We start from the raw sequence: 12,808 nt of genomic DNA, 5'->3' as shown, positions 1-12,808 counted from the left end.
GGGATTTTTTATTCTAAATTTAAAAATGAGTTGAAAAACCTGAAAGGCAAAGGCCATACACACAAGGTTAGAACCACTCAACACACACACACACACACAGCCCTCCTTCAGCTTACACACCAACCCACCCTCACTCTCATCTCAACCACATGGCTAAGACCTGGCCAACAACACGCACTCGCAACGCTCCTCGGGAACGTGGTTCCCGGGAGACTCCCAAAAAATCCTCCTGCCTGACGAAAACCCCGGTCCCGGGACGGTCCGTGCCCTAACTTTGGTGATGAACGTCGCCTCGCTGACCGGCCGGGACCGAGGAAAAAAAAACCCAGCCGGGGGGAAAAAAAAAAAACCCCCCGGCTGGGGATTTTTTATTCTAAATTTAAAAATGAGTTGAAAAACCTGAAAGGCAAAGGCCATACACACAAGGTTAGAACCACTCAACACACACACACACACACAGCCCTCCTTCAGCTTACACACAAACCCACCCTCGCTCTCATCTCAACCGCTCGGCTAAGACCTGGCCAACAACACGCACTCACAACGCTCCTCGGGAACGTGGTTCCCGGGAGACTCCCGAAAAATCCTCCTGCCTGACGAAAACCCCGGTCCCAGGACGGTCCGCGCCCTAACTTTGGCGATGAACGTCGCCTCGCTGACCGGCCGGGACCGAGGAAAAAAAAACCCAGCCGGGGGGAAAAAAAAAAAAACCCCCGGCTGGGGATTTTTTATTCTAAATTTAAAAATGAGTTGAAAAACCTGAAAGGCAAAGGCCATACACACAAGGTTAGAACCACTCAACACACACACACACACAGCCCTCCTTCAGCTTACACACCAACCCACCCCCGCTCTCATCTCAACCGCTCAGCTAAGACCTGGCCGACAACACACTCTTGCAACACTCCTCGGGAACGTGGTTCCCGGGAGACTCCCAAAAAACATCATCCTGCCTGACGAAAACCCCGGTCCCGGGACGGTCCGCGCCCTAACTTTGGCGATGAACGTCGCCTCACTGACCGGCCGGGACCGAGGAAAAAAAAACCCAGCCGGGGGGAAAAAAAAAAAAACCCCCGGCTGGGGATTTTTTATTCTAAATTTAAAAATGAGTTGAAAAACCTGAAAGGCAAAGGCCATACACACAAGGTTAGAACCACTCAACACACAGACACGCCTGCAGATGCAAGCTCACACAAACTCTCACAGACAGACACAGACAATCACACTCTCTTCTACTGACACGGTGAATGCCACCCTTACGTGAAACACTACGCCGAAAGATATGCTTCGACGCATCTTATGACCGCAGCTCCTCGATGTCAATTAGTAGATTCCAGGAAATTCTGTAGGGACCCAGGAACCTGCAAGACAATGGAGGCGGTCAATGACTGACTATCTGACAGCCAGGAGCTATACCCACTCTGGGCCCATCAGTGTTGTACCCGAAACCCCACAGAAGACAGATGAACTGCAAAGTTTTACAACTGCTCTACCTAAGCCTGACTGTGTGCCCGAGCAGGGCAGCTCCGATCGTAATTGGCACAACAGAGGCGCGCACAACATAAGCCAATGTAGGTACATACAATATGAGTACTCACAACATAAGCCAATAGAGGTACATACAACATAAGCACATACAATATAAGCCGACATAGGCAGGCGCAACATAAGCACATACAATATAAGCCGACATAGGCAGGCGCAACATAAGCACATACAATATAAGCCGACATAGGCAGGCGCAACATAAGCACATACAATATAAGCCGACATAGGCAGGCGCAACATAAGCACATACAATATAAGCCGACATAGGCAGGCGCAACATAAGCACATACAATATAAGCCAACAGAGGCAGGCGCAACATAAGTACATACAATATAAGCCGACAGAGGCAGGCGCAACATAAGCACATACAATATAAACCGACAGAGGCAGGCGCAACATAAGCACATACAATATAAGCCAACAGAGATACGATATAACTGAGGACTTGACATAAATCTCCAGAAGATTAATTTTTGAGCCCTATATCCTTTGAAAAGGCAGAAGCTACAGAACTACTGTGGTCACATGATGAGGATCTAATACATTCCATATAGAAGTCCCAGAGAATGGCTACCAAATGTGAGAAGGACGATGGATGAGAAAATCTTGTGTACATCTTCTCGTCCCAGAACGTAAATATGTAAAGATGCCAGAATAAGTGATATCCGGGAAGGTATGTGAGAAAACTATGGCCGATACGGCACAGAATGAGGCCGCTAAAGCACGGCAATGCGGCAAAGACCTATGATGCAGACAACATGACACAGACAGAAGTGCAAACTGCCTGGCAGTTTCACCTTATGGACCCCAAGATTCCTAGCCCAAGATGAGCCATGGGCTGATGATGCCAAAGGAAAGAAAGAACTACGGCACTAGCACATGATGATGAAATGTAACTCCTCTCAAGATGTTAGTGCCAAAGCACTTAAGAGGAAGCCTAAGAAGATCAGTAGGCCTAGAGAAGGAAGCGATGACTACAGGGTGACCGTGGCGCCAGCTCCGGACGTGAAGGCGGGCTCCTCGAGTGAAAAGATCCACGATGACGTCGAGAGTCGAAGAAGGCCGCCGACGCGAGCCTTGCGAGAACGCGGAGACCGATCGGAACTGCCCTGCCTGGCAAAGACCCTGGTGAGGCTGAGGAAAAACCCTCTCCCTTTGCTTCCGAGGGACCCGTCCCGCTACGGGCCTCTCCTCTAAGCTAACACCAAATTGTCTCCTGTGATAGTAAAAGTTTTTCCCCTTCTCCCACCTACTGGCCCCAGCACTTAGCTTTTGCAAGACGACCGGATGGAATCCAATGTCAGGCGGATGCGGGCGGCGACACGGTCTCTACGTCCGCTTCGGTGCTGCCGTTTCCAAACTTCAGCTACGTGCCTCTTCACGGTACCTAAGATAAAACAGAAAATGGAACTAGTGCCCACCAAAAGAGGAATCCCCAGAACTCTTACACACCGCTGCCCCAGCTCACCTGAAATCTTGACTCCACAGGCTGCCTGGAGGATACCTGCAAAATGAAAAGGTACACGCTTAACATGCTGCTGCATAACAGTCACCTATGAGTGACCGTGCCTAAATGCCAACTCACCCGCTCGCCTCTGTTCCTTCACACACCTAGGGCAGTGACAGCACCTGCAAAAAAAACAAAGCAAAAAAACCCACACTGAGATACTGTGAAAACACCATCCCCTGAACAAAAAAGTACACCCACCCAGACCTTACGCTTGCACCCACCTGGCCTCGGATATCCGGACCAGAGGTATCTTGCAAGAGGAGTGCCTACAATAAAACAAAGTAACCAAGAGTGGATGTTTAGAATTGCAACAGAAATTGAGACAGGAGCCAGAACAACAGCTTCTGTCCACTGCTCACCTGGCACACTGGGCCTTGACTGCTCCTAGCTGCCTGGACTTCCTAAAATTAAAGACAAAGACAAGCGCTGTAACACAGTCATCATGTAGGCTTCCCCTACAAATACAAACAATGACTGACCTTCTCAGGGAAACCCCCTGACCACAGCAGGGCTCACTGCCACAGAGTTAATCCATCTGCATCTGAAAAAAAGTTGGGAGAAAATTCAAACAGCTGTTTGTTAATAACCTGTTAAAAACTTAACAGGTCAAAACATCTAGTGTGAATTAAGGAATACTATCTTGAATGCAACTACATGCCCCACGCAAAACTGCAAATCTCTAGGACTGGTGCAATTACAGCAGGCTGTGAAGCAGGGCAGAGCAGCTCCGGGAGAAATACGTGCAGGCACCCGTGATGCAGGACAGGACGTGACAAACGACAGGACAGGAGAGGGAGAGAGAGGTTTGCACAAGAAGAAGGTCTGCAAAGACCAAGAGACCCAAACAACCAAGAGTGCACCAGACACAAGTGACAGGACACACACCGGAACTGCTCTGCCCTGTGCACCTCAGCACTAAGATCAAAAGAAACACTTTCCCTTTGGGTGGACTATAGGAGATGCTTCTTGGACATCCCCATCTCTAAAACAGACACAAAAACCCCTCCTAGAAAGTCCCAACCCACCACCCCACTTCCATCCCCTCTGTGGGTCGTAACCCTCAACTTATCTTGCATGCATTCTGGGGATGGAAATCCCTGTTGGCTGCAGAAGGACGCCGTCTGCCTGTCTGGTAAGTTCCAGCTGTCACCTCTTGGTCTGCCAACAGGAAGAAAAACAAACATCAGTGCACAGTCTTAACAGCACATTGGACAAAACATGATAGTCCTGCTACTCACCATTCTCCTCAGAATGCCAGGGTTCTTGACCTGCACGTTTCAGGTCTGCTTGGATTCTGATGCCATCATTGCAGGGTACACCTAGGTTAAATGGAGACAAGGCGACATGGCATTGCTGAAACTCAAGTGGACTCTCACTCCCCCTCCCTAACTCCCCAACTCACTGCAATTCCGCGGCCATTCCTCGGGACTACCCAGATGAGACCTTGAAATGCAAAATTGGAAGGCTCCGTCACAGGGTCCTGTAATACTTCCAGCGAGATCACAAGTGCATGAAACCTGGTCCATCAGCCAGTTGGTGACAGAGGTATGCGTACTCCGAGCCGATTCCCTAAAGCACAAAAATGAGGATGGATGCTTACAGTTGCACCAAAAACTGAAAGCCGAGTAAAAACAACTGCTTCTGTCCACTGCTCACCTTGGACACTTGGCCTTGACTGCTGCTATCTGCCTGGACCTCCTAAAATTAAAGGCAAAGAACACTGCTGTAACACAGTCACCATTTCAGCTCTGCCTGCAAATACAAACAATACCCTGCTCATGGCAACAACCTCCCCCAGGATTGCAGCCCTCTGCCACTGATTTGAACTGTCTGCATTTGAAAAGAAGTTAGGACTAGCGTCAAAGGGCTGCAGGACAACTTAACAGCACCAAACATGTTATGTCAAGCTCCTAAAACAATCTAGAGCCAAACTACACCCTGCATTACAAATTTCAAGTCCTCGGGAATTGGGCTATTACAGGCTAAGCAGCAGGGCAGAGCAGCTCCGGGAGAAATACGTGCAGGCACCCGTGATGCAGGACAGGACGTGACAAACGACAGGACAGGAGAGGGAGAGAGAGGTTTGCACAAGAAGAAGGTCTGCAAAGACCAAGAGACCCAAACAACCAAGAGTGCACCAGACACAAGTGACAGGACACACACCGGAACTGCTCTGCCCTGTGCACCTCAGCACTGAGATCAAAAGAAACACTTTCCCTTTGGGTGGACTATAGGAGATGCTTCTTGGACATCCCCATCTCTAAAACAGACACAAAAACCCCTTCTAGAAAGTCCCAAGCCACCACCCCACTTCCATCCCCTCTGTGGGTCGTAACCCTCAACTTATCTTGCATGCATTCTGGGGATGGAAATCCCTGTTGGCTGCAGAAGGACGCCGTCTGCCTGTCTGGTAAGTTCCAGCTGTCACCTCTTGGTCTGCCAACAGGAAGAAAAACAAACATCAGTGCACAGTCTTAACAGCACATTGGACAAAACATGATAGTCCTGCTACTCACCATTCTCCTCAGAATGCCAGGGTTCTTGACCTGCACGTTTCAGGTCTGCTTGGATTCTGATGCCATCATTGCAGGGTACACCTAGGTTAAATGGAGACAAGGCGACATGGCATTGCTGAAACTCAAGTGGACTCTCACTCCCCCTCCCTAACTCCCCAACTCACTGCAATTCCGCGGCCATTCCTCGGGACTACCCAGATGAGACCTTGAAATGCAAAATTGGAAGGCTCCGTCACAGGGTCCTGTAATACTTCCAGCGAGATCACAAGTGCATGAAACCTGGTCCATCAGCCAGTTGGTGACAGAGGTATGCGTACTCCGAGCCGATTCCCTAAAGCACAAAAATGAGGATGGATGCTTACAGTTGCACCAAAAACTGAAAGCCGAGTAAAAACAACTGCTTCTGTCCACTGCTCACCTTGGACACTTGGCCTTGACTGCTGCTATCTGCCTGGACCTCCTAAAATTAAAGGCAAAGAACACTGCTGTAACACAGTCACCATTTCAGCTCTGCCTGCAAATACAAACAATACCCTGCTCATGGCAACAACCTCCCCCAGGATTGCAGCCCTCTGCCACTGATTTGAACTGTCTGCATTTGAAAAGAAGTTAGGACTAGCGTCAAAGGGCTGCAGGACAACTTAACAGCACCAAACATGTTATGTCAAGCTCCTAAAACAATCTAGAGCCAAACTACACCCTGCATTACAAATTTCAAGTCCTCGGGAATTGGGCTATTACAGGCTAAGCAGCAGGGCAGAGCAGCTCCGGGAGAAATACGTGCAGGCACCCGTGATGCAGGACAGGACGTGACAAACGACAGGACAGGAGAGGGAGAGAGAGGTTTGCACAAGAAGAAGGTCTGCAAAGACCAAGAGACCCAAACAACCAAGAGTGCACCAGACACAAGTGACAGGACACACACCGGAACTGCTCTGCCCTGTGCACCTCAGCACTGAGATCAAAAGAAACACTTTCCCTTTGGGTGGACTATAGGAGATGCTTCTTGGACATCCCCATCTCTAAAACAGACACAAAAACCCCTTCTAGAAAGTCCCAAGCCACCACCCCACTTCCATCCCCTCTGTGGGTCGTAACCCTCAACTTATCTTGCATGCATTCTGGGGATGGAAATCCCTGTTGGCTGCAGAAGGACGCCGTCTGCCTGTCTGGTAAGTTCCAGCTGTCACCTCTTGGTCTGCCAACAGGAAGAAAAACAAACATCAGTGCACAGTCTTAACAGCACATTGGACAAAACATGATAGTCCTGCTACTCACCATTCTCCTCAGAATGCCAGGGTTCTTGACCTGCACACTTCAGGTCTGCTTGGATTCTGATGCCATCATTGCAGGGTACACCTAGGTTAAATGGAGACAAGGCGACATGGCATTGCTGAAACTCAAGTGGACTCTCACTCCCCCTCCCTAACTCCCCAACTCACTGCAATTCCGCGGCCATTCCTCGGGACTACCCAGATGAGACCTTGAAATGCAAAATTGGAAGGCTCCGTCACAGGGTCCTGTAATACTTCCAGCGAGATCACAAGTGCATGAAACCTGGTCCATCAGCCAGTTGGTGACAGAGGTATGCGTACTCCGAGCCGATTCCCTAAAGCACAAAAATGAGGATGGATGCTTACAGTTGCACCAAAAACTGAAAGCCGAGTAAAAACAACTGCTTCTGTCCACTGCTCACCTTGGACACTTGGCCTTGACTGCTGCTATCTGCCTGGACCTCCTAAAATTAAAGGCAAAGAACACTGCTGTAACACAGTCACCATTTCAGCTCTGCCTGCAAATACAAACAATGACCCGCTCATGGCAACAACTGCCCTCACCCAGGACTGGGGCTCTCTGCCACTGATTTGAACTGTCTGCATCTGAAAAGAAGTTAGGACTAGTGTCACATGGCTGCAGGACAACTTAACAGCACCAAACATGTTATGTCAAGCTCCTAAAACAATCTAGAGCCCAACAACACCCTGCATTACAAATTTCAAGTCCCCGGGAATTGGGCTATTACAGGCTATGCAGCAGGGCAGAGCAGCTCCGGGAGAAATACGTGCAGGCACCCGTGATGCAGGACAGGACGTGACAAACGACGGGACAGGAGAGGGAGAGAGAGGTTTGCACAAGAAGAAGGTCTGCAAAGACCAAGAGACCCAAACAACCAAGAGTGCACCAGACACAAGTGACAGGACACACACCGGAACTGCTCTGCCCTGTGCACCTCAGCACTGAGATCAAAAGAAACACTTTCCCTTTAGGTGGACTATAGGAGACGCTTCTTGGACTTCCCCATCTCTAAAACAGACACAAAAACCCCTTCTAGAAAGTCCCAACCCACCACCCCACTTCCATCCCCTCTGTGGGTCGTAACCCTCAACTTATCTTGCATGCATTCTGGGGATGCAAATCCCTGTTGGCTGCAGAAGGACGCCGTCTGCCTGTCTGGTAAGTTCCAGCTGTCACCTCTTGGTCTGCCAACAGGAAGAAAAACAAACATCAGTGCACAGTCTTAACAGCACATCGGACAAAACATGATAGCTCTGCTACTCACCATACTCCTCAGAATGCCCGGGTTCTTGACCTGCACGTTTCAGGTCTGCTTGGATTCTGATGCCATCATTGCAGGGTACACCTAGGTTAAATGGAGACAAGGCGACATGGCATTGCTGAAACTCAAGTGGACTCTCACTCCCCCTCCCTACCTCCCCAACTCACTGCAATTCCGCGGCCATTCCTCGGGACTACCCAGATGAGACCTTGAAATGCAAAATTGGAAGGCTCCGTCACAGGGTCCTGTAATACTTCCAGCGAGATCACAAGTGCATGAAACCTGGTCCATCAGCCAGTTGGTGACAGAGGTATGCGTACTCCGAGCCGATTCCCTAAAGCACAAAAATGAGGATGGATGCTTACAGTTGCACCAAAAACTGAAAGCCGAGTAAAAACAACTGCTTCTGTCCACTGCTCACCTTGGACACTTGGCCTTGACTGCTGCTATCTGCCTGGACCTCCTAAAATTAAAGGCAAAGAACACTGCTGTAACACAGTCACCATTTCAGCTCTGCCTGCAAATACAAACAATACCCTGCTCATGGCAACAACCTCCCCCAGGATTGCAGCCCTCTGCCACTGATTTGAACTGTCTGCATCTGAAAAGAAGTTAGGACTAGTGTCACATGGCTGCAGGACAACTTAACAGCACCAAACATGTTATGTCAAGCTCCTAAAACAATCTAGAGCCCAACAACACCCTGCATTACAAATTTCAAGTCCCCGGGAATTGGGCTATTACAGGCTATGCAGCAGGGCAGAGCAGCTCCGGGAGAAATACGTGCAGGCACCCGTGACGCAGAACAGGACGTGACAAAGGAGGGGACAGGAGAGGGAGAGAGAGCTTTCAACAAGAAGAAAGGACCGAGAGACCCAAACACCAAAGAGTGCACCAGAGACAAGCGACAGGACACACACCAGAACTGCTCTTCCCTGCGCACCTCAGCACTGAGATCAAAACTGATACTTTCCCTTTAGGTGGCCTAAGGGGACGCTTCTTGGACATCCCCATCTCCAAACCTGACTCAAAATCCCCTCCGGGGGAGCCCCAACCTGGTACCTCTCTTCCTTCCCCTCTGTGGGTTGTAGCCCTTGACTCATCTTGCACATATCTGGGGATGCAAATCCCCATTGGTGCAGAAGGAGGCCACTGCTCCCATCCTCAAGCCATGGCCCTGACTTATCTTTTGGATGACTGGAAATGCAAATCCACGTTGGACCTGAAATGAGTCTGCCTCAGAGAGGATTGCCTGTTAGCCTCTTAGTCAGCTAGAATAAAGAACAGGAAAATCAATGGTTGAGTTTAGTGTTATGTGGGCCAAATCCCAGCAAGTCAGATACTTATTGTCTCCTGAGTGTTCTTGGCTGCTCAAGTCTCCAGCTCTATCCCTAGTCTAAGGTTTGGCTGTTATTATGAGTGGCACCTGGTTTAGAGAGGCAAAGTTACAGGGCATTTCTGTGAGTTCAGTGGATGAGCTTGTGGACTGTATGACACATGGATGCCTCCCCTATGCTTGTGAAAAGCCTTGCAAACAGACACCATTTCTCACCCTACTGCCTGCAAACCCCCACCATGATGACTCTTAACTGGGTACCCTGCTCACTCTCCCACTCCCAGTCACAATCCTCAACTCACCTGAAGCCTCAGTCTCAGACATCATCTTTGACACAGGGCAGATCCCTTCTGTGACATGATGAATCTGCTGTAAAAATGTTGTACTCGACACAACCTGGAGTTACAGGAAGTTACACTCCTCCTAAAAAAAAAACCAAAAAAAAAAAAAAACCAAAAAACAAACAAATCAGAGATTACAAAAGCACTTCACCACCCTTGAATGCACAACTCCAAATCATGAAATTAAATACTCCCTGTGTTCAGCACAGTTCTCTTCACAGTATCTTCAAAGCCTCTGTTGCATTAGAAACCCAAAAGCACCTGAAGAGAACAAGCTACGCTGAAAGAGCCTCTTCACCAAAATGAGAGGAGAGCTCTTACCCCAGCTGATCCCAGAGAGGGAATGAAGCCCCTTGGCAAAGCCTGGGGTTAATATACCCCTGATTGGGCCCGCCTCTCATTCCCATGACACCCAGGAAAAGGGAGGGGGCAAACCCCACCGGGTATAAAAGCCTTCAGAGCAGCTCTGCCTGTTTGGCTCCTCTGATTTGAATTCAAGGAGAATAAAGGGCTGGATATAGAAGAAAACTCTTCAGGGAAATGACAGCGCTTTCTTTTTTGCTACATCTACTTAGAGCAAAAGGGCAAGAAAACTGGTAAGAAATAAAACTTTGTTTTTAGGCAGCATATCTAGGTAAGTTGGGTAATTTGCTGTTAACTTCTATAATTATTCCTCAGTGACTACTAAGTAGTACTCAACATGAGACTAAGGGTAGAGTGCAGCTTTCGGGGGTCACATGCAGCTGTCCCCTGTCCCTCCCCCACCCCCTGAGACCCCTCCAGCTAGCTGTCCCCTTTGGGGACCGGGGTTTGGCACGGTCCCGCTGCACTGGGCTTACCAGGCAGCGGCTGGGTTAGCACGGTCCGAGCGGCTGCGGCGCCTCGGTTGCCGCAAGGAGTCGAGATAAAGAGATGAACAGAGGTCAATTGTTTGCGGTCCAGAGAGATTGTATTGCCTGAACAGTTGCAGGGAAAAAAGACCCTGGGATACTGCCCAGATACAGTTTTATACAGCAACATTAAGAGATAAGGTCTAAACAATAGAGACAGTGTCCAGCATGGGCTCATCAGAACTACCCCATGGGTCAGGTCCAATGGGAACTGCTCAGGGGTGAGGAGAAGGGGGTTTACAGAAAGGTGCTGAAGCGAAACTTTCCCAAAACAATGGGGCATACATAAATGTATCTTTTCCTCATACCTAAATGTATCTTTTCCTCAGTTTCCAATTCCCAAGGCCTTTCTAAATCCCTTCCTCCACACTACCGCGGCAGCGCGATAACAACAGTAGAGAAGAATACTAATTATATGAACAGTCTAAGCCTCCTTGGGGCTACTAATTAGGGCTAACTACATTATAAATAAAAATAAGAAAAAAAAAAAAAAAGGCTCCTGGGCAGTATAAAGGCTAAGTACATGCTAGGCTTGCCTTTCCCTGAGATATTTAGTCCTAGGGCACAGAAAGAAGTGCCCTGAAAGGTAGTTTTAAACCCTTAAAATGCTGAAAAAGCATTTTAGAAGAGGCTCCTTCAAGTGAATCCTTTAAAATGAGGAAATGGGGAAGTTACCTCCACTGAAATGGATACAATGGCAAATAAATGGCTTCTGCCCTTTTATTTAATCCCCTAGAATATTGGGAAAACAGAAGTTTTCCTCGCTTTAAATCTCTCCAGTAACAAAGACTGAGGGATGTTACCCTCAATTCAAACCCTTAAGAAAGAGGGATAGCTGGGTTTCCCCCTCAATTTAAGCCTTAGGACAACAAAAAGTGTTACCCTTAATTCAAACCCATAAAAAAATGTTGTCAAGGTTTTCCCCTTCTATTTAAACTGGAAAATAATGTAAAATGGGGATTCCTTATTAATTAACACCCCTAACAACATAGAAAAGGCAGGGATTCTTTCAACTGAGACCATTAAAATTGGAGGGGAAGTGCATTCCCTCACGCTTTGAACACAAGAAATAATGGAAAAGGAAGCTTTTTCCCATAATTTAAACCCTTTCTCTCTTCATAATCCCTGTCTTTTCTGGGAGTGCTGTGGAAGGTCTGGGGGTTCTAGGGAGGGACTGACGCAATAAAAGGGGAAAGTTGAAAGCTCTCCCGTGGAACCCCACATGTTGCCCGGCCTGCTCGGGTGCTGCCCCTTGGCAAGAGGTCTCTTCCCTCGGCATTTTCTCAAAGGGATGCTCCATGCTCAGGTGGGTCTGGCTGCTCCCCAGTCCCTGCTGGATGTTCCGACTGTAGTTCCTGGAGGGACACTTGGGATACCCCTGTTAGCCCCTCTGGATTAGCAGCTCCCTGTGCAGGTGTGCCCAGGTAGCTGCACTGAAAGCAGCTTGTCAAGTGGGGAGCTACACCTAAGAGTGGGGCATGAGGTGAAGAAAGGTCCTGTAGGGTGTTCCCTCCCCTACGCAGCCCTTTGTCTAACCCTTAAACAATGGGGTGCCAGACTTTCATTTCATGTGCTTCCGAAATTGCAAACGGTGAACGATTTCTCAGAGACTGCATCTGCCAACACCAGGAACTCTTGCTGTCCTTGGAGAGCAGCACGCCTCCAGTGAACAGACATCGACACGCGGGGAGGGTGAGGTTGGTTTTACAGGGAAAAATGGCAGAGGTCGGGTCACGAGGCCTGTGGCTTCGAGTGATTTCCTATGTCTCGTTCTGAATGGCACGGGATTTATCCTGGAGCAAAACTGCTGCCAGCAAGAATTCTGCCTGCCCTGGAAGAAGAAGCACCTCCTCCAAACTGACATCAGGAACCGGGGAGGGTGAGCTATGTTTCACAGAGAAAAGGGCCTGTGATAGAGTCCACGAGCCAGGGGCCATGAAAGAAGGGCCGCCCCATGAAAATCTGAATGGAGAAGGATTTGTCCTGGACCCAAGCTGCCCCCACGTCTGATAGTAAAAGGGTTTAAAATCATGGGGATTTAGGGTTAAAAGGCAAATTAAGCTTAGTAGGCCCTGAAAAGAAAACAAACACCCTAAGTACAGGAAGATT

General features: G+C 48.8%; 1 long non-coding RNA gene across 1 annotated transcript; it reads right to left on the bottom strand.

The window, feature by feature from the left end:
* Nucleotides 1-1,909: 1,909 nt before the first annotated feature.
* Nucleotides 1,910-4,055, bottom strand: LOC140684778 (uncharacterized). The gene is made up of 6 exons (XR_012057578.1): nt 3,539-4,055; nt 3,419-3,460; nt 3,281-3,325; nt 3,135-3,178; nt 3,018-3,053; nt 1,910-2,936 (listed from the first exon to the last, which is right to left on the bottom strand). It is a non-coding gene; the product is annotated as an uncharacterized lncRNA (long non-coding RNA).
* Between the last annotated feature and the right edge of the window lie 8,753 nt (nt 4,056-12,808).

The sequence above is a fragment of the Taeniopygia guttata genome, chromosome 10 (genome assembly GCF_048771995.1).
Source record: "Taeniopygia guttata chromosome 10, bTaeGut7.mat, whole genome shotgun sequence".
Taxonomy (NCBI): domain Eukaryota; kingdom Metazoa; phylum Chordata; class Aves; order Passeriformes; family Estrildidae; genus Taeniopygia; species Taeniopygia guttata.
The sequence above is the reverse complement of the archived record's forward strand: the minus strand, read 5'-3'. Positions and strand labels throughout refer to the sequence as shown.